The 23893-nt window shown below is 39.2% G+C and overlaps 1 protein-coding gene across 2 annotated transcripts in view; it reads right to left on the bottom strand.

Annotated features, from left to right (window-relative positions):
• The window catches only part of LOC134343551 (uncharacterized), a 46255-nt gene extending 22773 nt beyond the window's left edge, over positions 1 to 23482 (bottom strand). Inside the window, exon 1 of one of the 2 annotated variants that reach the window (XR_010017261.1) lies at positions 23361 to 23478. The gene's annotated coding sequence lies outside the window, so the exon portion shown is untranslated. Of the gene's footprint in view, positions 1 to 23360 lie in introns of both variants that reach the window. The other variant, XM_063042290.1, reaches the window with a different exon arrangement.
• Between the last annotated feature and the right edge of the window lie 411 nt (positions 23483 to 23893).

Below are 23893 nucleotides of genomic sequence, written 5' to 3'. Positions count from 1 at the left end.
GAACATGACTGAAATTACTAAGAGCATGTGGTCATTTCCAGTCATGTACAGGCTCCTATCCTGGAGCCAATTCTGAAAAGCCCTGGAGTGTCAGCTCCATTTCAACTCTAGCTGCATGCAGCATCTGATGGATGATTTCTTAATTTCCATTGCAAGGCAAGCAGAGGCTACCCAACATCCAAATGCCACACTGGAATATTATTTACTCTATCTGCAGGCAGGTTTAGATTTTTGAGACAGAAATTTTAGAAAATGTAATGAATACTCTCAGATTGTCCAGTATTTCCTCAGTTCCAGATGTCCTTGAACAGACCATTAGGATTGCTGAAGAGTTGCATTAGGGGAAGGGCAATATGAATCTTCTGTAGCAACTCAAGTTGTATCTTCATGAATGTACTGTCTCATCTCAGGGTTATAGCCTTATCGTCAGACCATCTTCAGTGAGATCTGATTAAACTATGTGATCAACTGTAGAGCCAATAAACATGGATTCCAGGAATGACAACACAGGAATGATTATCTTTCCAGGATAACCAAGTTCAGCTGGTAAGTGACTTGAGGGGAAATTAGTGTTTTCATATGTCCTGCTCTCTTTTATGATTAGTGATTTCATGGGTTTAGTAGGAACTGCTAAAAGAAGCCTTTGGGGTGTTGATGTAGTATATTCTGTAGTTAGTCTCAAGCACAGGCACAGTATGAGAATAAAGGTACATAGATTTAAACCTTCCCCCAAATAGAGGAACACGAGAAGTAGATGGCGATCCCTCGCCTTGGTTGTTGCTGTCCCAGTGGTGGAGGGAACTAGAGAATATGGAGCTTAACAAACCAAGTCATTATTAGTGTGCTTTGTTATATGTTATTTTTGTATATCAAAGGATGTCAATGAGAAATATAACCCAATGTTGTTATAAAAGGGAAAGGGAAACAAAGCATTCAAGCCCTTTCAAACATTTTGGTATACTTTGGCTTCAATATAATACTTTAAACTGAATTGACTGCTAAACATTGACATAGTTGCAGAAAAATATCAATAAAGCAAGTGAAAAGCAGTGTAAATTTAACAATACTCTGTTATTGGAAGATTACGTAATTTGGAAGCTTATCTACACTTGGGAACTTGGCACTATTTCAGTGCTATACTTGCTAACACAGAATACTTTGCAATTTGCTTGTCTGTCATACAATGTAGGATGTTTTTATTCACTTCCTTGTTATTTAGATCTTGAATGATCTAGAAATTACACAGCAGAAAACTCAAAATAAACTTCAGTAACATGTTCTGAAAGGGTAATATTTTGTTCCAACACAGATGCTGTCACCATGGTTTAATTTAGTTTATTTTCAAATGATGCACCCTGTAATTTTGTTGCCTTATCTTTCACTTCTAGTTGGGAGATAATTCTGCAGTTAGTTGTTCTCCAATGACATCTGCCAATTGTTGTTCTTTATTCATGTGATAGTATTGAGTACTGATGAAGAATTTCATCAGTCAGTCCAGCACAACCAGCCTAGCCCTATACTGAAGAGATTATGAGATCTTTTTTTCAGAAACAGGATCTGTCTTTAATATTTCTTCGCATATGTCAATGCTCTGATGTTACTTGGACTACACAGACAAACCTTATCATCGCAACACATTCCCTGTGGTGGAATCCCATTGCAAGACAATGCTTTTGGTAATAAAATTATTGAGTTACTTATGAGTTAACTATAAAATATTGCAAGTGAATTCTCATTTGTCCACCAATTCTCCATGTACAGTTGAAGTCAGAAGTTTACATACACCTTAGCCAGATACATCTAAACTCAGTTTTTCACAATTCCTGACATTTAATCCTAGAAAACATTCTCTGTCTTAGGTCAGTTAGGATCACTACTTTATTTTAAGAATGTGAAATGTCAGAATAATAGTAGAGAGAATGATTTATTTCAGCTTTTATTTCTTTCATCACTTTCCCAGTGGGTCAGAACTTTACATACACATTGATAGCATTTGGTAGCATTGCCTTTACATTGTTTAGCTTGGGTCAAACGTTTTGGGTAGCCTTCCACAGCTGGAATTTTGTTCCATTCCTCCAGACAGGACTGGTGTAACTAAGTCAGGATTGTAGGCCTCCTGGCTCGCACACGCTTTTTCAGTTCTGCCCACAAATTTTCTATCAGATTGAGGTCAGGAAATGATGTCAAGTCTGGTTCATCCTTGGGAGCAATTTTCAAATGCCTGAAGGTACCACGTTCATCTGTACAAACAATAGTACTCAAGTATAAATACCATGGGATCACGCAGCCATCATACAGCTCAGGAAGGGATGCATTTTGTCTCCTAGAGATGAAGGTACTTTGGCACAAAAAGTGTAAATCAATCCCTGAACAACAGCAAAGGACCTTGTGAAGATGCTGGAGGAAACAGACAGACAAGTAACTATATCCACGGTAAAACGTGTCCTATATCGACATAACCTGAAAGGCTGCTCAGCAAGGAAGAAGCCACTGCTCCAAAACCGCCATAAAAAAGCCAGACTACAGTTTGCAAGTGCATATGGGGACAAATATCTTACTTTTTGGAGAAGTGTCTTCTGGTCTGATGATACACAATTTGAACTGTTTGGCTTTAATGACCATCGTTATGTTTGGAGGAAAAAGGGTGAGGCTTGCAAGCCGAAGAACACCATCCCAACCGTGAGGCATGGGGGTGGCAGCATCATGTTGTGGAGGTGATTTGCTGTAGGAGGGACTGGTGCACTTCACAAAATAGATGGCATCATGAGGAAGGAAAATTATGTGGATATATTGAAGCAACATCTCAAGACATCAGCCAGGAAGTTAAAGCTAGGTTGCAAGTGGGTCTTCCAAATGGACAATGACCCCAAACATACCTCCAAAGTTGTGGCAAAATTGCTTAAGGACAACAAAGCTAAGGTATTGGAGTGGCCATCACAAAGCCCTGACCTCAATCCGATAGAAAATTTGTGGGCAGAACTGAAAAAGCGAGGAACTGAAAAAGGAGGCCTACAAACCTGACTTAGTTACACCAGTTCTGTCTGGAGGAATGGAACAAAATTCCAGCTACTTACTGGAAGGCTTGTGGAAGGCTACTCAAAATGTTTGACCCAAGCTAAACAATTTAAAGGCAATGCTACAAAAATACCAACGAAGTGTATGTACACTTCTGACCCACTGGGAAAGTGATGAAAGAAATAAACCTGAAATAAATCATTCTCTCTACTATTATTCTGACATTTCACATTCTTAAAATAGAGTAGTGATCCTAACTGGCCTAAGTCAGGGAATGTTTTCTAGGATTAAATGTCAGGAATTGTGAAAAACTGAGTTTAAATGTATTTGGCTAAGGTGTATGTAAACTTCTGACTTCAACTGTAACTATTTTTAATTCTAAATTACTGCAACAACAGAGGTAGACCTACTGAGCATGAGAATTTTTTAATACAGGAGAATGTGACCTCAGGACTTTATGTCATATCCATGGCCTTTATTTATTTATTCATGAACTAATATAATTTCCTTTTAAGTGGAATATAGCTATTTAGCACATTTAAAAATTACCGTTATTGATCTACATTTATGTATGCCATTTTCCCTATATAGCTCATGACATAACTTTCTGAAACCACTTCTAATCAAATCTGATAATCTAGTTTTGTGGATCGATTTTTTTTTCCATTTCCAATTGCATTTTAAAACCAGTTATATTGGGGCTAGTCGTCCCAACTGCTTCACCACTTTTAAATCATCAACATGATCCATCTTATTGTTCAGAATCTAATGCAGCAATAAATCAGTCCCATAATCCATGTCATTTTTTTGTCTGGGAAAAGGAATCCTTTACGTACATACTTTAGCCATTCCATTCCATTTTCTTCATAGATTCCATATGTGATTCTATTGTATGGATAATTAAAATTTTCTAGAATGATCATTTTGATATTCCTCTTCATGTCTCTAATTTCATTACTGATTTCTCTTCCATTTAATTCTCCTATTCCAAAATATCATTAATTAAAATCTTCCTGGGACTAAATGAACTTTATAGTAGTGCCAGCATATTATACCTTTCACTGTGAGCATTAACACCAATGGAAAGAGCAGTGGAGAGGAGACAGCGTTTGTGTATTTAATATTTCAGTAACATTTGAGTAATATTGTAAATCTATTGTTTGCTTAAGCATTCTTTGTTGTTTACATAATTCATTACTGGTTATATGTAAAAGTATGGCAATGGCTTATGTTATTATGCCACCACATCATGTGCGCATGCCTCAGTAAAAGTAAAAAGAAACTAGAGCACATGTTTATCCTGGTCTACTTGTGTTTTTCTATTGATTAATTTCTGGGGTTACAAAATATAATAGTGGAGATGAGGAAGTTTTAAGCAAACTTTAGATGACTACTGACCTGTTGAAGTGCATCAAGATGCTAGAGTTAAAAAGAAGCGCAGCTAGATATTAGAATTAAAAAAATAAACTCAGCATATATTTTCTTCAGAAGAAGGGAACAGAGATGGCAAAGTTTTAAAAAGCAAAAAACAGACAAAAATCATGGGTTGTTAAACAGTGAGTACCAGGTGATAATAATGTTATTTTTTTAAAAAAAGCAGAAAAGGCTGGCTATATCAGAAAGATAGGGAAGTTTCATTGCAAAAATAGTAAATGGGTGATTTATACTGAGCAAATTGAGAATAGCCGATGAGAAACAAATGCCAGTTTTGTAAGTGTATTCAGTGGAAGAGCATACGGTTTGTTTAGAAGTTCAACTGTTCCAACCAAACCAGCCAAAATGAGCTTTATTGATATTGTGAAAAAATATTTAGAACTGCAGATCACTTTAGGTTTTATAGGCAGAATCAAAAGGAAGGGAATTCCATTTCAGCATATGTGGCTGAATTGAAGATATTGTCTGAACACTGTGAGTACAATGATGGGCTTAATGATGCACTAAGAGATCATTTAGTTTGTGGAATCTTGCAAGAAAGCATTCAAAAGCAGCTCCTAACTGAAGCACAACTCATTCAAAAGTGCAGTTGACATCATTGTATCAATAGAAACAGCAGACAGAGATGAAATTGAGTTGCAGTCAGGAATGATAGTGAATGTGAACAAAATTGCAATATCTGAGCAGAAATCTGCCTGACCAAACAACCTGTGTTACCATTATGGCAGGGGTTCACACACAAATAGGATTAAAGGTAAATGGTGCAGAAAATGCAACAAGTAGGACACATACAAAGAGCATGTCGGGCAGACAAAACAAAGTGGACTGCATAGGGAACAGAAAAAAATAAAAAGTTAGCTTGCAGCTTTATGTAACTGATGAGAGTGACAGAAGAATGTGTGACAGAGAGTTGAAGAAACCTCAAGATTTACAATGTGAAAAATAACCAGAAGCAAGAAATGTGGCTTACACCAGAAGTGAACAGCAAATTAATTACAATGGAATTGGACACTGGCTCGGCTGTTTCAGCATTCCACAAAATAAGCATAAATGGCATTGCAAAGGTACTGATCTGAAGCCTGCAGATATTCAATGAAGATCTAGTACTGGAGAAAAGATAACTCCAGTGGAAATGACATTTGTATTGACGGAATACAACAACTAACAAACCACAAAGTTTAAATGTGGTAAAATAGCAGGGCCAGCATTGTGGGGTCTTGAGTGGCTGTGAAAATTACAACTTGATTTGAGATCTAGCCACTTCTTCCATGCCACATCTCCTGCAATGAAACCAATTGAAAGTGAATTCAGAAAGGTACTGGGTGATGCCATAGCAGTGTTTTTTCAAGGATAGCATTGCAGTACTCAAACATATCAAGGGTAAAGAAGTATTAAATGAAAATGCCACACTCAAGTCTTACAAAGCCCATCCATTATAAAGTAGCCAGTCAGCTAGGTTGCATGGAGGCTGAGGGAATTCTTTCCAAGGTTGAGTGGAGCCCACAGGCAATGCCAGTGGTCCCAGTTGCCAAGAAGAATGGGTCTGTCAGTATCTGCAGTGATTTTAAGGTCACCATTAACCCATTACTGAAAGTAGATCAATACCCTCTGCCCAGAATAGAGGATATCTTTGCAAACCTTTCTGGAGAGAAAGACTTCAGCAAAGTGGGCTTAGCTGAGGCCTACTAATAGATGGAGATGGAAGAAGAGTCCAAAGGGTTTCTCACCATAAGCACCTACAAAGTGCTTCATAATTATAATCAGCATATTTTTGGAGTAGCATCTGCACCTACACTCGGGTAGAAAGCTGTGGACCAGGTGCTGCCCAGCACTCTGTTACCTGGATGGCATCATTGTTACTGGTAAGGATGACAAGGAACATCTCCAAAATCTCAATACAATGTAAAAAGGATTAGAAGATTATGAGCTCAGAAGCAATAAGTGTGAATTCTCTAAACCAAACATCACTTACTGTGGTCACACTATTGATGCACAAGGATTACACAAGTGTGCTGAGAGAATTCAAGCAGTGGTGGATGCCCCAAGGACAAAGGATGTGCCACAGTTAAGATCCTTTTTTAAAATTTGTCAAATACTGTAACTGATTCCTGCCAAACCTGGTAACTGTGCTCCACCCCTTGAACTCACTACTGCAGATTGGGAAGAAATGACAATAGACAAAACAGTGTGAGGTGGCTTTCAAAAAGGTAAAGGAAATGGTGACGACAGATATTCACATATTATGATCCATATTTATTGTGTGGCCCAGCAAAGTTTGTTTATGATGCCTCACTTTATGGTATAGGTGCAGTCATGTCACATGTTATGAGCGATGGAAGTGAACACCCCCCCCCCCCATAGACTTTGCATCACGTTCCCCTGCCGCTGCATCAAAAAAGTACACACAGATTGGCAGAGAGGCTTTGAGTGTAACACATTTCAACCAGTAGTTGTATTGGAGAAGGTTTACCCTCCTTACTGACCATCAACTACTGGTGTCCATTTCAGTCCACAGAAGTGTGTTCCATTAACGGCAGCAAGCACAAATGTAAGGATGGGCTCTGGTTTTTGGAGGATATAATTACAAAATGAAATTCAAGAGGACAACTAATCATTAAAAAGCTGATGAGTTGTCCTGTTTATCCTTAGAAACAGAAATACCTGAAAAATTTACAAAAGAGGACAGTCCTCTTAACATATTTCCCCTAATGCAAATTGAAATTCTCCCTATTACCACAAAGATGATCTAAAGCGAAACTAGAAAAGACCCCAAAATGTCTCAGGTCAACATGGCCACCCAAAATGGCTGGATTGTGCAACAGAAATCCCAATTTACCCATCCTTACTAGCATTAGGACAAACTTGCCCTTGACAGGGGTTGCCTTATGTGGAGATTGAGAGTTGTTGTACCATTGAAGCTGAGATCTAAAGTGCTACAGGAGCTGTATGCATCTAGGCATGGTCAAATGAAAGTGTTGGCTTGAGGCTTTGTCTGATGGCCTGGAATAGATCAGCAGATTGATCAGCTTGCCATCCACTGTTTGGGATGCCAACACATCCAGAAGATACCAAGAGCAGTGCTTCTCCATCCCAGAGGATGGTCTACATGGCTCTGGCAGAGGATTCATGTGGATTTTTCCAGACTATTCATGGGCACAAATTTCTTGGTGGTAGTGGATGCAGCTGCAAAGTTGCCAGATGAGTTCCCAACACCATCAATTATAGCCTTGACCACTGCTGATGTGTTGAGAAGCCTCTTCTCAATGACTGCTGTCCCAGAACACTTAGTCAGTGATGATGGACCACAATTTGTTGTGGAACAATTTCAGTAATTCCAAATAAGAATGGAATAAGACATAATACATCTACACTGTACCATTCAGTATCAAATCACTTGGCTAAAAGTTTTGTCAAGAGTCTAAATAATGCACAGTGAGCAATGTCAGCAAACACACTACATTAACACTGAATCAGAAGCTTGCCAATTTCCTCCTTGCATAACCACAACCAGCAACTCCCCAGCTATGCAGTTCCTGGTTTGACCCTTGCACTTACACTTGGATCTCCTCATACTCAATCCCAAGGACTATGCAGGACGAACAGCTGAGACAAACTGAGCGTTCCTCAAACAAGGAGGTGCGATGTTTCACTCCTGGACAAGCAGTACTGATGAGGGCCTACAGAAGTGATCAAAAGTGGGAACTTGGAAAAATTAAGGACAGAACTAGACCATTCTCCTACACAGTGGAGATTGCACCTGATTTCATCTGGAGACAACACATCCATCAGTTGAGAAGAGCAGAGCCAATTGTTGGAGAAGAAATGTGTCCAGAGCTGTCAGAACTACTTCCTGCAGACCCAGAGTCAACTCCTATAATCACCACAGAGGAGGCCCGAGAACCAAAAGTCATTTCACAGCCACAAGTCTCACCTGCCAAGCAGAGTGACCCCCTTGTCAGGAAAGGCATTATCCAACAAGAGTGAGAAATTCTCCACACTGATTAAATCTTTAGGGCCGAATGGGACAACTTAAAATATACTATGCTGTGGATGTCTATATAGTAGTTGTATTGTATAGTATATTGTATATATGTATATAAGTTGAGATGCATTCTATTTGGAGTTGAATTTTATAGCTAAGCAGGGAAGTGTGTTGACTGTTTAATATTTCAGTAATATTTGAATATATTGTAAACATACTGCTTGATTAAGCATTCTTTTTTATTTAAATAATTCATCACCGTTTGTATGTAAAAGTATGTGAATGATACATGTCTGAACGCCACCACATCATATGCATATGCCTCATTAAAAGTAAAATGAAACTAAAGGACAAGTTTACCCCGGAGAATTTCAGAACATGAAATTCATGTGGCTGAGGGCACAATCACAAATATTGGAATGAAGAAATGGATAAGAAGTAGAACAGTTCAGAATCAAGACAATGAGAGATTGGAAAGTTTTTTGTCGGAGATGTGAAGGATGAAAATTGTGGTGATTCAAATGACACAACTGATAAATTAACTGTCAGAATAATAGGGAATGTATTCATTGTTATTCAGTAATAACATGTGAGAATTCGCAAGTCCAGGAAATTGGCAACAAATTCTAGATTTAATAATGAGAATGAACATTTAACTGTGTAGTATCTCAGTAAACAGAGTAGGGTTGTTTGGTACACATATATTATGACCTGGAAGCGACTGGGTGGCCAACGTCATTCCAGGAAGTGAGGTCACTGGGGGGGGCGGGAGTTGGAATTTCAGGTCAGACTGAACTGATGGGGAACACAACCAACCTCCTGGCCAATATACAGTTGTTGGAGAACGAAAAAGAGGACCCAAGGGCAAGATTACTGTCTCTGGGGGAAATGAGCTGCCTTTTCTGTTTCACTAAAATGTAGCTCACCTCTGCTACCCGCCCCCCCCCCCACCCGCCATTCCAAATCTGTGCTTCTCAATCCACCAAATGGACCCGATAGTGGCATCAGGAAAGGGCAGAAGGGCAGAGGTATCTGCTTCAAGATAAACTCATTGTGCTGCTCGGACGTAGTGGTCTTATCCCGAACTGGAACATCTAAGGATTAAATATCAACCATGTTAGTTACTGAGGGAGTAATCTGCTGTGATGCAGAATACAGTTTCCATTCTGCTAAAGACAGATATTAAGCTAGCACTTGATGTACTGACTGCCTTGTTTAACAAGTAAGAAACAACCTACCCTGACATCTTTCACATCCTTGCCAGGGAATTTAATCAGACTTGCTTGAAGAAGTCTCTGTCCAACGACCACCACCTGCAGCACCAGTGAACCTAACACACACAGCCACGCTACACTACCACCAAGAATGCCTACTGTCCTAGCCCTGGACCACTTTTTGGGAAACCTGATCATCTGGCTGTCCTCCTCCTCCCTGCAGATAGGCAGAGGCAAAAGAAGGCACTAGAAGTAAGGACTACAAAGGGGTGGTCATGGGAGGCTGAGGAGCAGTATCAAGTGGGAACTTTGAGTTGGTGGACGAGGCCATGCTGAAGGCTCATCAGATGAATAATGACTATGCTGCAGTTGTCACAGACTTTATCAAGACTCATGTGAACAAATATGTCCCCACAAAATCATTCAGAGTCTTCCCCAACCAGAAGTCCTGGAATAGGCAAGAGATTTGCAAGCTTCTGAGGGTTAGATCCCCATAGTGTTCAGATCTGGTGACCAAGGGAAGTGCAAGAATTCCAGGTATGATCTCTGAAAAGTCATTTCATGTGGCAATTCCGGACTAAACTTGAATCACAGAGGTATGCTCAACAACTGAAGCAGTGCTTGAATGATATCACCTCCCACAAATTAAAACCAAGAAATGAGATTTTGCTCTCAGATACCTCTTATGGTTCCTTTGACTGACAGAACATGGAAGCACTTTCACACTCTCCACCCCTTAACGACCCTGCAATCTCAGTATGTCAGACCAATAAGGGAGCAGGAGGGTGAATCCATGGAAAGCATTTGGTCCAGATAGCAAACCTGGCCAAATACTGAAGATCTGTGCTAATTAATGGACTGCCACATTTACGGACATTTTCAATCCCTCACTTCACCAGTCTTGGATACTCACTTGCTTCATTCAGGCTTCAGTCATATCAGTGCCAAATAAAAATGTGGGAACTTTTAATGACTTCAATGACGATCATCTAGTAGGACTTACGTCGACTGTGATGAAGTGCTTTGATAGGTTGGTCATGAAGCATATCAACTCCTGCATGAAGAGTGACCTGGATCCATTCCGTTTTGCCACAACAAAAGGCCAATAGCAGATGCCATTTCATTGGCTCTTCTCTCAGCTCTCAAACACCTGGGTAATGAAGATGCATACCTCAAAATGCTTATCATTCACTGCAGCTCAACATTCAACGCTGTCATCCCTTCAGCACTCATCACTAAGATTCAGGACCTGGACCTCAGTGCCTTTCTAGCCATCTGGATCCTCAATTTCCTCACTGGCAGATGCCAGTTAGTATGGATTGGCAACAACACCTCCTCCACAATCTCCATCAACACAGGTTCATCACAGGATGTGGCCTAGCCCCACTCATCTGCTCACTTTACATGTATGATTGTGTGGCTAAGTGCACCTCCAATGCCATATTCAGATTTGCTGATATCACCACTGCTGTTAGCCGAATCAAAGGTGGTGACAAATTGGCATGAAGGAGGGAGACTGAAAATCTAGGTGAATGATGCCACAACAACAACCTCTCATTCAACATCAGCAAAACCAAAGAACTGATTATTATCGACACAAGGAAGAAATTGGGGGTCTATTAGGGAAACAGAGGTAGAGATGTCAATAGTTTCAATTTTCTTGGGGTGAACATATCAGAAAACCTGTCCAGGAACCAGACTGTCATCTCAAAGAAAATACAACAGAATCCTTTAGTTTCTTAGAAGTTTGCGTAGATTCATCATCTCACCAAAAACTTCGACAAACTTTTGTAGATACACAGTGGGGTGCATCTGCCTAACTGGCAGCATCACAGCCTGGTATGGAAACAGCAATGATCAGGGATGAAAAAGGCTACACAACGTGGAGGAAATGGACCGATACATCACAAGCAAAGTCTTACTCACCATTGAGTACATTTACAGGAAAGCAACACCAATTATCAAAATACATCACCACCCACACCTTGTCTTCTGCATCTCTCAAGCAAGCAGTCCACTCTTTTAAATAACCTTTCAGAGAAATGCATTTCTACTCAAAAAGCCAGATCCTGCTCGCTGCAGCACCAAAATATAATGTTGAGTCAGACTTGCAGGTCTGGCAAGTGAGACAGAAAACAGCGACAGCAAATAAGAATATTTATCTTTTATTTACAAACAGTAAAAATTTCACCAAACATTCACGTTCCCCAAGTTACAGAAAGTACAAAGTTGAATATTCAACAAGCATACTTAGTTAAAAGTGTGCACAGAGCATACCTTCCCAATGGCCATATGCATTGCTTGCCTTAAACAAAGAAAGAGAGAAAGAACCTCCCACGCATGCTCTCTATATATCCAGGATATTTGAAACTGGACACCAGGCAGTTAATCAATGGGAAAAGCAGCTGCAGTTTCTAAACTAACCAGTCATGACAAAGCAAGTTCAACAATCAGATTAAATTATGTCCCCCAAACCACCATGGATAACTTCAATCACCGCTACTCTGAATAGATTCTATGACCTACAGACCCACTTGCAAGGCTTCTTTGCAATTCATTTTCTCAGTTTTTTTTTTAATTTTCCACAGTTTGTCTTTTTTTGCACATTGGTTGTTTGTCAATCTTTGATTATGTATTTTTTTTTGTAAATTCTATTGTATTTATTTTTCCCCGTAAAAACCTGTAGGAAACTGAAGCAGAAATAGCCACCAGGGCTTTCCAGTGATCATTTTTTTTTATTAAGTGGAATCATGAACAATAGCCAGATCAGAAATCCTGATCAAGTGAATTAGTTCCCAAAGAGAACTCTGATAGGTCGATCAGATGGTTCACTGCTGCTCAGCGATAGAACACAAAAAAAATCATATGTACAATTAAGAAACATTTAAAAAATAGTAGAAATACTGGAGTCATGATGATCACGATGAAGTCTGCTGGAGGGAGACATTTATACATATGCTGGCCTCCATAATTCAAAGAGATTGATGGATAAGGTTGCACGGTGACAGAACGTGGCAGGAGCACTTGGAACTAAAAACTAATCCCTACCAGGAGAAAACAGCACCTGTTTTTCTGCACTGTTCTCCAGCAGTTTAAGGACTAAGTCCAGCTGTATCATAACTCACAAGTGCTCTTGAAAGTCAAGTATTAACTCTACCTACCAACAACCAAACATTGCCATCCCCTTCATGATAGCTTATGAAGAAGCATGCGACTTCCCTCCCAGAGATGATAGGTGTTTGTGCACTCGACTCTTGAAGGCTTGGACCCCATTGTCGCAGATGTTTCCAACCACAGCATCTGGAAGGCAGTTCCAAATTCTGATAGCGCAGTGAAGGAAGCTTCTATCCAGTGTGTAGGTTCTCCCACCAGGGATAGAAATAGCATGAGCAGGCATAGATAAACTTGATCGTGTGGTGCGCCGTCTCTCATAAGATGAAGGCAGCATGGCGTGAAGGTCTGCAGGATTGTGGCTGGTGTGCATTTTGTATAGCACAGTAGCTGCAGCAACCTGTCGTCTGTGGTGTAAACTACTGATGGCTAGCTTCTCACGAGCTGTGGCTTCAGCTACACCAATAATCCTGAGAGACTTTCTTTGAATGGAATCAAGCTGGTTGAGGACACTCTGTGAGGCATTCAACCATGATAAGCAGGCATACTCCATAATGCTTCGTACTTGGGCTTTGTAAACCATGGCTCCGCCCTCTTTGTCTAGTTTGGATGCTATTTTTCACAGAGCTCCAAGCCTTGGCCCAGCCTTGTTTGAAATAGTGGAAAGGTGTTTATCCCACACCAACTTGCTGTCAATATTAACACCAAGGATTACAAGCTCCTTCTTTAAATCCATCTTGCAGTTCCCAAAATACAGGTCGGGGTTAGATGGATTCCTCTTCCTAGTCATCACCATCGCCTTGCATTTAGTAGGGTCAAAGGTGACATGCCAGTCGTCTGCCCAGGCTTTCATCCTGTCAAGATCCCTATTCAGGCCCGCTGCCACTGTATCACTGTCTCCTGCTCTAAATGGTGCAAATAGTGTGGAGTCATCAGTGTACAGGTATAGCTCATTACTGTGTGCATCAACCAAGTCGTCAATAAAGATGGAAAACAGAAGTGGCCCAAGTATTGAACCCTGTGGTACAGACACATTGATGGTTGAAGAATCAGAAGCCTGACCAGAGATAACAAGGTTGATGGTCCGTCCATGAAGGTAGCTCTGCAGCCATCTAAGCAGCTTTCCAGATATTCCTTTGGATGTCAGCTTAACACAGACTCCATTATGCCAGACATTGTCAAATACTCCTTTGATATCCAGGGCTACGACACACACTTCCCCACCTTTGTCTAAGAAGGTGTTCCATGTCTGAAGCATGTTAAGCATGTTAAGCATATGCATGTGTGCATAATTTCTTAAATACTTTAATAAACATTTCCAAAGGTCTGTCAAATTTCAAGCCACATCAGCACCCTTACTGCTGCAATTCTTTTCTGATAGGAGTCTATAACATAGAATCAAAAGTTTACATATTCCTGTTTAGATTGTGCATATGAAAGCAAAAATGTCTTACTTTTTATAGATAAATCCTTTCAAGCTATTTTCTTTAATCGTTTCTACTTGCCAAACTTTGTGAGACTTGCAGACAAAATCTCGAACAGTTCAGTTTCACATCAAATTTTTTTGTGTGGCTATTGCTTAACCCATTACTTCTCATTTAAATATGCAAAGAGGGCCCAGGATCTGTTTTAGGTAATCACCAAGGATGCCCAAAACTCCCCAATTGCAAAATAATTAAGAACCAATTTCTCCCTTCTATTTCTGTTCCTTTACTAAAGCACATAGATTTAAAATAGGATTGAGATACTTTTTTATATATATAGAAAGGTTTGTCTTGCTTTACCCTTTATTTTTTCTTTTTTATTTAGAGATGCAGTGCAAGATAAGTCCTTCCGGCCCTTCAAACCACGAGGGAACAACCACTAATTTTAACTCTAGCCTAAACCTAATCACGGGATAATTTATAATGACCAATTAACCTACTAACCGGTACATCTTTACACTATAGGAGGAAACCAGGCCATCCAGAGTAATCCCATGCATTCCATAGGGAAGACATACACCTCTTTACAGAGAATGCCAGAATTGAGCTCCAAACTCCAACATCCAAGCTGTAAAAGCGTTACGCTAACCACTACCACACCATTGCGCTTTGTCATCACGATGAAAACAATTCCACTTTCGGTAAACGTAGATAAGCACAGGTGAAATAGTTTAGAAGTCATACACAATTGTGTAAATAAGTGATCCTGAAGATCCTATATCTGTTCCTGTTTACTCGAGGGGGCGGGAGGGTGGGTGGGGTCATTGTTTAATTATGGCTCTGTGTTCTTTAAAAATACTGAGAAAATATCAGCAAGCCAAAATTAAACAAGTAATACACTTCCTAACATGTTATTTGATTTTTTTTGTAAGATAGAGTGTAAAGACCCAAAATTCTTGTCCAGCCATTTCATTATAGTAAGTGGTTAATATCTATTCCCTTCATGGGCATCACGTGTTCCTTTTTCAGGCTTTTTCCAATTGGACAACTCGTGCACTTCTGGCTTATATGGATCTCGTGTTGTCATTCACTATAACTGAACAAAAAAGGAAAATAAGAAAATCTGCAGATGCTGGAAATCCAAAGCAACACACACAAAATGCAGGCCAGGAGCATCTATGGAAAAGAGTACATGGTTGAGATTTTGGGCTGAGACCCTTCATCAGGGCTGGAAAAAAAAACAGACTAGGTCAGAGCAATAAGGTTGGTGAGGGGAGGAAGAAGCACAAGGTGGTAGTTGATAGGTGAAACCAAGGCACATCTTTCCCTCCCCACCACTTTCCGCTTTCCACTTTCCACAGGGTTCACTTCCTATGTGTCTCCCTTGCTTCTTAATCCTTCCCCACTGATCTCCCTCCTGATACTTATCCTTGCAAGCAGAATAAGTGCTACACCTGCCCCTACACCTCCTCCCTCACTACCATTCAGGGTCCTAGACAGTCCTTCCTGGTGAGGCAACACTTCACCTATGAGTCTGATGGGGTTATCTACTGTATCGCTTCATGCCCAACATAGATTAGGAGTCCGTTTCACCGAGCACTTACGCTCCACCCATCAGAAAATGCGGGATCTCCCAGTGGCCAGTTCTACTTTCAGTTCGACTTCCAATTCCTATTTCGATATTTCAGTCCATGGCCTCCTCGACTGCCACAATGAGGCCACACTGAGGTTGAAGGAGCAACATCTTATATTCTGTCTGGGTAGCCTCCAACTTGGTGGCATGAACATCAATATCTCAAACTTCCAGTAACTGGCCGCCATTCGCTTCACCATTCCCCCGTTCCCGTTTCCCTCTCTCACCTTATCACACTGGTGTTCCCCCCACTTCCCTTTCTTCCATGATCTTCTACCCTCTCCTATCAGATTCCCCCTTCTCCAGCCTTTATATCTCTTTTGTCAATCAACTCCCCAGCCCTTTACTTCACTGACTCCCCCCTCCCAGTTTCACTTATCACCTACCACCTTGTACTTCTTCCTCCCCTCCCCCCACCTTCTTACTCCGACTTCTCATCTTTACTCCCAGTCCTGACGAAGGGTCTCGGGCCAAAGCATCGGCCGCCTACTCTTTTCCGTAGATGCTGCCTGGTCTGTTGAGTTCTGCCTGCATTTTGTGTGTGCTGCTCAAAAAAAATAGGTGTCCTAAAAAGATAAATTTTTGTCAATCTAATTCCAATTTATTCATGAATGTATTTCAAAGATTAGGACAATTTTATTGAACATCTTGCAACAAAAGAAATGAATAGAGCTTGTTCACCTCTTGCCAATATTAATTGTGCTTATCTTGCACTTCTAATTTCTCGATAACTGATGAATAAGCAAGAACGCTATTAACATAATGAAAAAAAACATCGTAGGCCGCACTTCTGACATATTGTTTATGATCTAAAGTGCCTATACTTAAATAATTTCTGTTTACTTTGTTATCAAATCTAACAGAACTCCTGAAGTGATAAATAAACTCCTTTGTTTTAAATGGATGGATGATAGTTATGTAGGATTTGATCTACGGCTGAACCTTGACTGGGAGTGTTTTAATACAGGTCTCACAATGAAATTATACTTAATATTTGTATTAAATTTTTGAAGGTTTTACATAGCATCTCCCGTTCAGTATTTCTACTCCCCCTTTAGTAAACTTCACTATCCTAAATACATAGAATACTAATTATTTTGTTCAACAGTTAGTTAAAAAGGCAGGGATTGGGCCAATCTATGATCTTACTAAATTAACATTTTTGGTAAGTTATTTTGACCTCCCACAAGTTTTTTTTGTTTTTTTTTGCTTTGTTTTATTTCTCAGAGTGTGAAAGTTTCATTCAGGATGCAATTGGAAAATACACCCAAAATTCACTAGGTGTACAGTGTGGAAATTACACTGAAATTCCTCACAGGCATAAAGAGTACAGGTAAAATTTTCATTGGATCTATATAACCAAGCAATAATATTGAATATGTTTGATCTGATATTCAAACAGGACCAAATGAGACCCAAGTTGTATTGTTTGGGGCATAAAACAAGCAAAGAAAGCAAAGTTCCTTTCAGAATAAGATTGAAATCTCTTTTAGTTGATACCTGCTATCTACAGTCATTAAATAACTAATTATTGATGTGAAGAAGAAGACATTTTACAGTTTTAACTGAGTATTGATCATCTCTTTGATTTACAAAGTCCGGATCAAGTTAAGATCAAATAATTGTCAGAAAGATGTAGAGTAAGATTTGTATAAGATTTCAGCTGACTTGGTCACAATAGTTAAGATAACTGACACTAGTTTCATGTAATCAACATTGCCAATGTGCCCAAAATAGGCAATATTGAATCCAATGAATGTCATCGAATGGATGCACTTGGAAAGCTGCCAGTCCACCCTGGAGGTATGACCATATTTGAACAAAATCACATTCAGATTCATTTATTTACATGGACATCAAAACAAATAGCGAAATGCGTCTTTTTGTATTAACAACCAAGGTAGCATGGTAGTTAGGGTGAGACTATTGCTCAAGGCATTAGAGTTCAGAGTTCAGCGTGGCGTCCTCTGTAAGGAATCTGTATGCCTGTGGAATATGTGGAATTTTTTCAGGTGTTCCGGTTTCCTCCTACAGTACGAAAGTGTGCCAGTTAGTAGGTTAATTGGATATTGTAAATTATCCTGTGATTAGGTTAGGGTTAAAATGGGTGGTGCGCTCGATGGACAGAAATGTGCTGTATCTCTAAAATAAAAACACTCAACACATGCAGGAATGTGCGGGGGCAGGCCATAAGTGTTGCCATACTTCCTGGGCCAACATTGCAAGCCCACAATGCTTGGCAGAACAACACAAAGCATGGTAAGCAACAAAACAACAACAGCAAAACAAGCCCCATTCGTCATACCACCCACCCACACGCAAAGTTAGCGTCACTTCAGTCCAATGGACTTTAATAATCATCGATATTCCAGTATATAACGGCTATAGATATTATTCACTAGTGGTTAAAAAGTTTCAGTCGCAAGCATGCTTCACAACATAATGAGAACCTGGATATAAGTGCATTTCTCATATACCTTTGCATAAGCCATTAAATAAATTACGGATTTTCTTCGCAAGTTGGTGCAGACATTCATTGATTCTATTACGGTTATTATTCTATTATGGATTTATTGAGCATGTCTGCAAGAAAATGAATCATAGTGTATATGGTGACATATATGTACTTGCATAATAAATTTACTTTGAACTTTGAACACTTTTGGGATGTCCTGAAGACCTGGTGGCCTGTTGTCAAACCTTTGCTCCAACTGTTGCAACACACTCAGGCAGCTGGTGACAAACTGTGGAAAAATATTTCTCTTGCTTTTTAATTCAGTTAACCCCGTCTCTCCAAACTTGATCATTTTCCAATAGATTATTGCACTTGGAAGTAACATTTTATAATTCCAAGTAAAAGCTTCATCTTTACAATATCAGAATAATTTGTTCTGACCTGTAATTAAATCACCTTAAAAAGGTTGAGAAGCTGTGCTGATAACAGCTTCACATACTCTTATTAACTTTCACTTCATGTCTTGTAATCTTAAGTCATTACAGCTAAAGTGCTTTATCTTCCTGTATCTCTACATAATAATATTTCATATCATTGGCCTTCACCATCACTGGGCTAAAATCCAGGGACTCCCTCTCTAACAGGATTGTAGGTATACCAACACTTCAACGATCACAGCACTTTAAGGGGACAACACTCCACCACCTTCTCAAGGTCAATTAAGGGGTGAAAATAAATTGTTAGGACAGCCTGCGAAGCCCATATTGCTCGAATGAGTAATAAAAAATCTCCTTTCCACGCAGAAATACAAGTACATCAAACTATCTGCCATTCACCTAATCATCTAAATAGCACATCTATTTAATTGAACAGATTTGTTTGAAGACTATCAATTCTTATACTGACGACCCCTGCCAACATATCTCAATGGTCTAATCAAATTTGAAAGAAATACCCTCTAAATAATTTATCAGGAAGCTGGTGATATGATTGTACACACGTGGAACTGTTTTTGTCATCTCTAGTCAAAGTTTTTTTCTCTTTCTTAACTCTATTTTCAATCAAGGGATGAAATCCCATTTTGCACATGATGTACAGTGAATACATGGACTTTGTCAGTTCTGTTGCATTTATTAAGAAGAAAACTGAGATAAGTAACAAGTTAAGAGTGGTAAGCACAAGAGATTCTGCAGATACTGGAAACCTAGAGTAGCACACACAAAATCCTGGAGGAACATCAGCAGGTCAGGCAGCATCTAGGAGAGGAATAAAGAGTCGATGTTTCAGGACAAGACCCATCAGTCTTGATGAAAGGTCTTGCCCTGAAATGTTGACTGTTTATTCCTCGCCATCAATGTTGCCTAACGTGCTGAGTTCCTCCAGCATTTTGTGTGTGTTACTCTGTACGCTGAGAGTCTCCTGCACTTGCACATATTAATCATGCAGTGTAGGTTTTGAAATCTGGACTCCAGCAGGTGGTGAATTTATTGAAAAAACATGGTCTCTAATTATAACCTACTTGAGACTGGTGCAGATATGTCACCTGTGTGTAACCCTGAGGTTCGGCCAGCATACGTTTGTCTAGGGAAAGATGTCTGGTGCAGCTAAACTGAGAAATCTCGTTTGTGTGGATGCTACGTTATGTGTTGCCTGGTTACAATTCCAAACCGCAAAATATCAGACAGTACACCATATGCAACTAAATGAGTAAACTTTATAAATCTTAATCTGACTGTAGGGTTAGTAAAGAAAATAAAAAGAAAAAAGGGCCCATTTTAATGAAACAATCTAAAGACACGTTGAGGCTCACAGAATCATCCATTAGACCCCCATCAACCTCCTCCGAGCATCATGGACCGTCAGACCCTTGCTCTAAGTCCACTCGATCCTGCGTCCACCAACTCTTTCCATTCAAGTCTTCTCCCTTCATCTCTTGCTGACAAAAGACTGCAAAATCCCTGCTCCCAGACCCACAAGAAAGAACAACATTACTCTCATTGGCTAACATACATTTCAAAGCCCCCACTAACTCTAGTCATAACCCAAACATCGCTGCTACACAGAAACTATTACCTTAGCAGTGAAACATTACAGAGAGGCCATTACATTAGCAGTGAAACCTTACAACGCTTTATATGTGCTTGACAAGTCACATCAGATAGAATCAACAGTATTCATTAGGCAGAAAGTAGCATGAGCATTTTTTCATATTCACTTTAATTAGTAATTAATTGTTAATGTTACTTCCATGCACAAATAGCTTTAAGGCAGATTTACTGCAGAAAATGTAATATATTAATACAGACAGCTTACTAAATTTCTGAATGTTATTGTACAGTTGTGTGTTGTTGCTCAAATTCTCACTCTACGGCAAATACAATTTGTTGATCCCTCATACTTGCTGCAATTAAAAAACACCATTTATCCGTACTTATGTATGAATTTGTGGAGGTTCCAACATACTTTAAACAATAGAAGCTGAGAGAGCATAATGTAAATGAAGAAATGCCAATTTTTATTTATTATTGCAAGTCTTGGAAAGTGTCCTGCTGATTAAGATGAAATCCAGTAAAATGTCTGGACTAGATTAATGCAGTTATACTGCTGGTTCAGTCAGCCCCTTGAGTACAGGATATTCACTATATACTGTACATCTCGACAAACTGGAAAGTCTGATTATCCTTCTGCCTCGCCATGGATGAGTCCTGATTCTATAGAATTAAATACGTACTTGATTTTCTTCGTCCTAGTGTGATTTATAAGGTGTCATGCCTGATGTACATTGATAATTAGTCTGTTTTATCTTTGCCTGGGAAATGACTGAAATAAATCTGGATTTATGTGAACTAGACATGGTTGAGAAACATAACACAATTATTTCACTCTGCGACTGAAAAAACATGTTCTGATATGAGATGATGATACCTGATGGGATTTTGTGCATATTCAAAATTTCACAGGCATCAATAGAAGTGAAAAAAAAATATGCAATTGCATTTTTAGTACCTTTTGTATTATTAGGAATTACCCTGAAGAACAATCACTCTTGTTAATAGGTAACTTAAGTGTGATTGAATGGTGAGATTTTGTACAATTTTTTTCAAGGAATATTCCTTATTAAGTCAATAAGCAGAATGTCTAGCATCACTATGAAGCTTCTCATTAAAATCCTCCTAATTCACTGGAAAGATAAGTGAACTAGCATTTTCATCCTCTCCTCAGCCAAATGCCTAGTTGTTTGCAGTTGGCCGTGATGCCTGATGCCCGACAATGGAATCATATGCTATATTCCAGGTGGAGGTTCCCTGTCCTATGGAGAAAACGTTTAACACTGCTTATAGTTTCCTTAAAGAAATTCGAGCTCCACACTGATCCTGGGAACCTCTGGCCCTGGATCACTCAAAAGTGCAGAAGGAACTTACAGGATGTATTAAGGACTTTGAGGCCATGTATTGGGTGCACACAGAAACCCTGTCTAAGACTGGATACGGTGTACCGTGCAACCATATTCCAACCTTCCTGCCCTCTCAGACACCTTCTGCCTCTTTAGCGGAAGCCTATGGTTCACATACTGGCTTCATGAAGTGGCAAACCAGAAAGAAGCACATCTTCCTTGAACACATGGACTGCCTGAGAAGAAGAGTTTTAGAGCTTAATGAGACCAGCTTTGAGTTCCATATGAATTTTAAAATTTATATAATATTGCAGAACTCAAATTGGCCGTTCACAACTCAGCAGCTTTTTGGGGAAAAAAGTACCTTATAGTATATGAGAAGGACTTCTTTACCTACATACTGCTTATAAAGGGGAGTTTATTGCAGTTCCTCTTTTTTTGGTTACTTTGACAACCAGAGCTAGCATGGACTAGATAGGCAATAATCTGTTCGCTAAACAATTATATTGATAACTGAACATTGTTTGAAGTTTCAACCATTTTTTTAATGGCTGTATATATTGGAAGAGCAGGTGAATTGAAGCTTCATACATGAAAACTATACTTGAATCAGGATTATATTCAGCTCACAGATTAATTCATAGTAGGATAAGTGATTTTATTTTGCAAGTTCTACTATAACTGAACTGTTTGGGGAAATTATAATTGAAACATAATGCATTGAAACTCTTAGCTTCAATGGATGAGACAGCTTTTTCCCCTTTCAAACACCATAAACCTTGAAATGACACTATGAGATAATCAGTGTTTGGTTGGGATAATTTGGACATGAATAGAAACGAAAATCAGGAGAGGTCTATGTTGTCAGCTGAATCAGCAGCATCCTGTTATGTTATTAACAATATTGCTCAAAGCCAAATCCTCTCCAGTGTACTTAGAGTATGTGAATTTTTTCTCCACTGTTTTTAAACGGATTGGAAAAAGAGCCAGCTGCAACATGAGCGAGACAGCAAGCTTTTATGTTCTGACATTCACAGAATGAAACAGTATAGTAACAAGTCCTTCTGCCCAAGGTTTCCCTAATTAGATTAAACTGATTTTATTCTCCACACATTCCCTTCAACCTCTTCCAAGTTCTCTCACTCTTCTACAATCAGGACCACTTTACAGTGGCCAATTAACCTGTTAACCCACACAGCTTTGGGGTGTGTGATGAAACATACACTGGCAAAGGGAGAACGTGAAAATGCCACACAGGTATCTCCAGAATTCGGGACTGGACCCAAATTTCTGTAGTTCTGAGGCTTCAGTTCTACGAGCTGTGCCACTGGTTTTTCATTTTATAAATCTATATTTTCACTTTAAAAATAAATGCTAGTACCTCCTTTGAAATAGTAGGGAATGAAATTTTAATTGATGATGCTTAACTCAAATTATGATCACAACGTTATGTATTGAATTATCTATCACAATTTGCAATGGTGGTACAAGCTTTCTCCTTCCATCAGTTCCTTATGATTGTTTTTGTGTTCTTGCATGCTACTCAAAATAAAACTTTTTAAACTAATTATGAAGAAAAGAAACTAATCTTGCCTTGTAAGGGTCAGATCTTACAAGCCTTAAAATGTTAATTAAATATGCATAAAACAGCATAAAAATTATTAACATAAAGAAAACATATTAAATAAAATAACTTACATTGTCCTTTTCCTCCTAATCCTTTGCTTTAAGATCCTCGCGGAAGTAAATTATGCCTGCACACTTCCCAGCACAGACCAGGTGGAGGATCCAAGAGTTGACTGGTCAGCATCCTGGTGGGCATTTTAGCAAGACTGGAATCTGCCTGGAGTCAATTGGCTGAGCAAATTAACAGATTTAGCTTTCCATATCTATTGGTAAGTTTGAACTTGATACTTGGCAACCCTTGGGCTGAAGTCAGTGACTTACTGGAGTTTCAGCAGTTAAGCACTAATAGTTCTGAAAGGTACCAGTCTGCAGACATGACTCACTATGAATGAAAAACTTGAAGCCTTTAAACAAAATTGTCAGCATAGAGTTATGTATAAATCAAATAAGTTTAAGTAATTAAAGTTCAATCTTTCAAACCTGATCAACCAATCGATTAGATCGGTGTTAATCTGTACTGCCTGCCATCAATGACCTTTGGTGCCATATACCCTGATAGTATCAGCTATTAAAAAAAAATCATTCTCAGTCTTGAAAGCACTAAT

Source organism: Mobula hypostoma, chromosome 3, assembly GCF_963921235.1.
Source record: "Mobula hypostoma chromosome 3, sMobHyp1.1, whole genome shotgun sequence".
NCBI classification, from domain to species: Eukaryota; Metazoa; Chordata; class Chondrichthyes; order Myliobatiformes; family Myliobatidae; genus Mobula; species Mobula hypostoma.
Note: the sequence above shows the minus strand (reverse complement) of the source record. Positions and strands in the feature narration are given on the sequence as shown.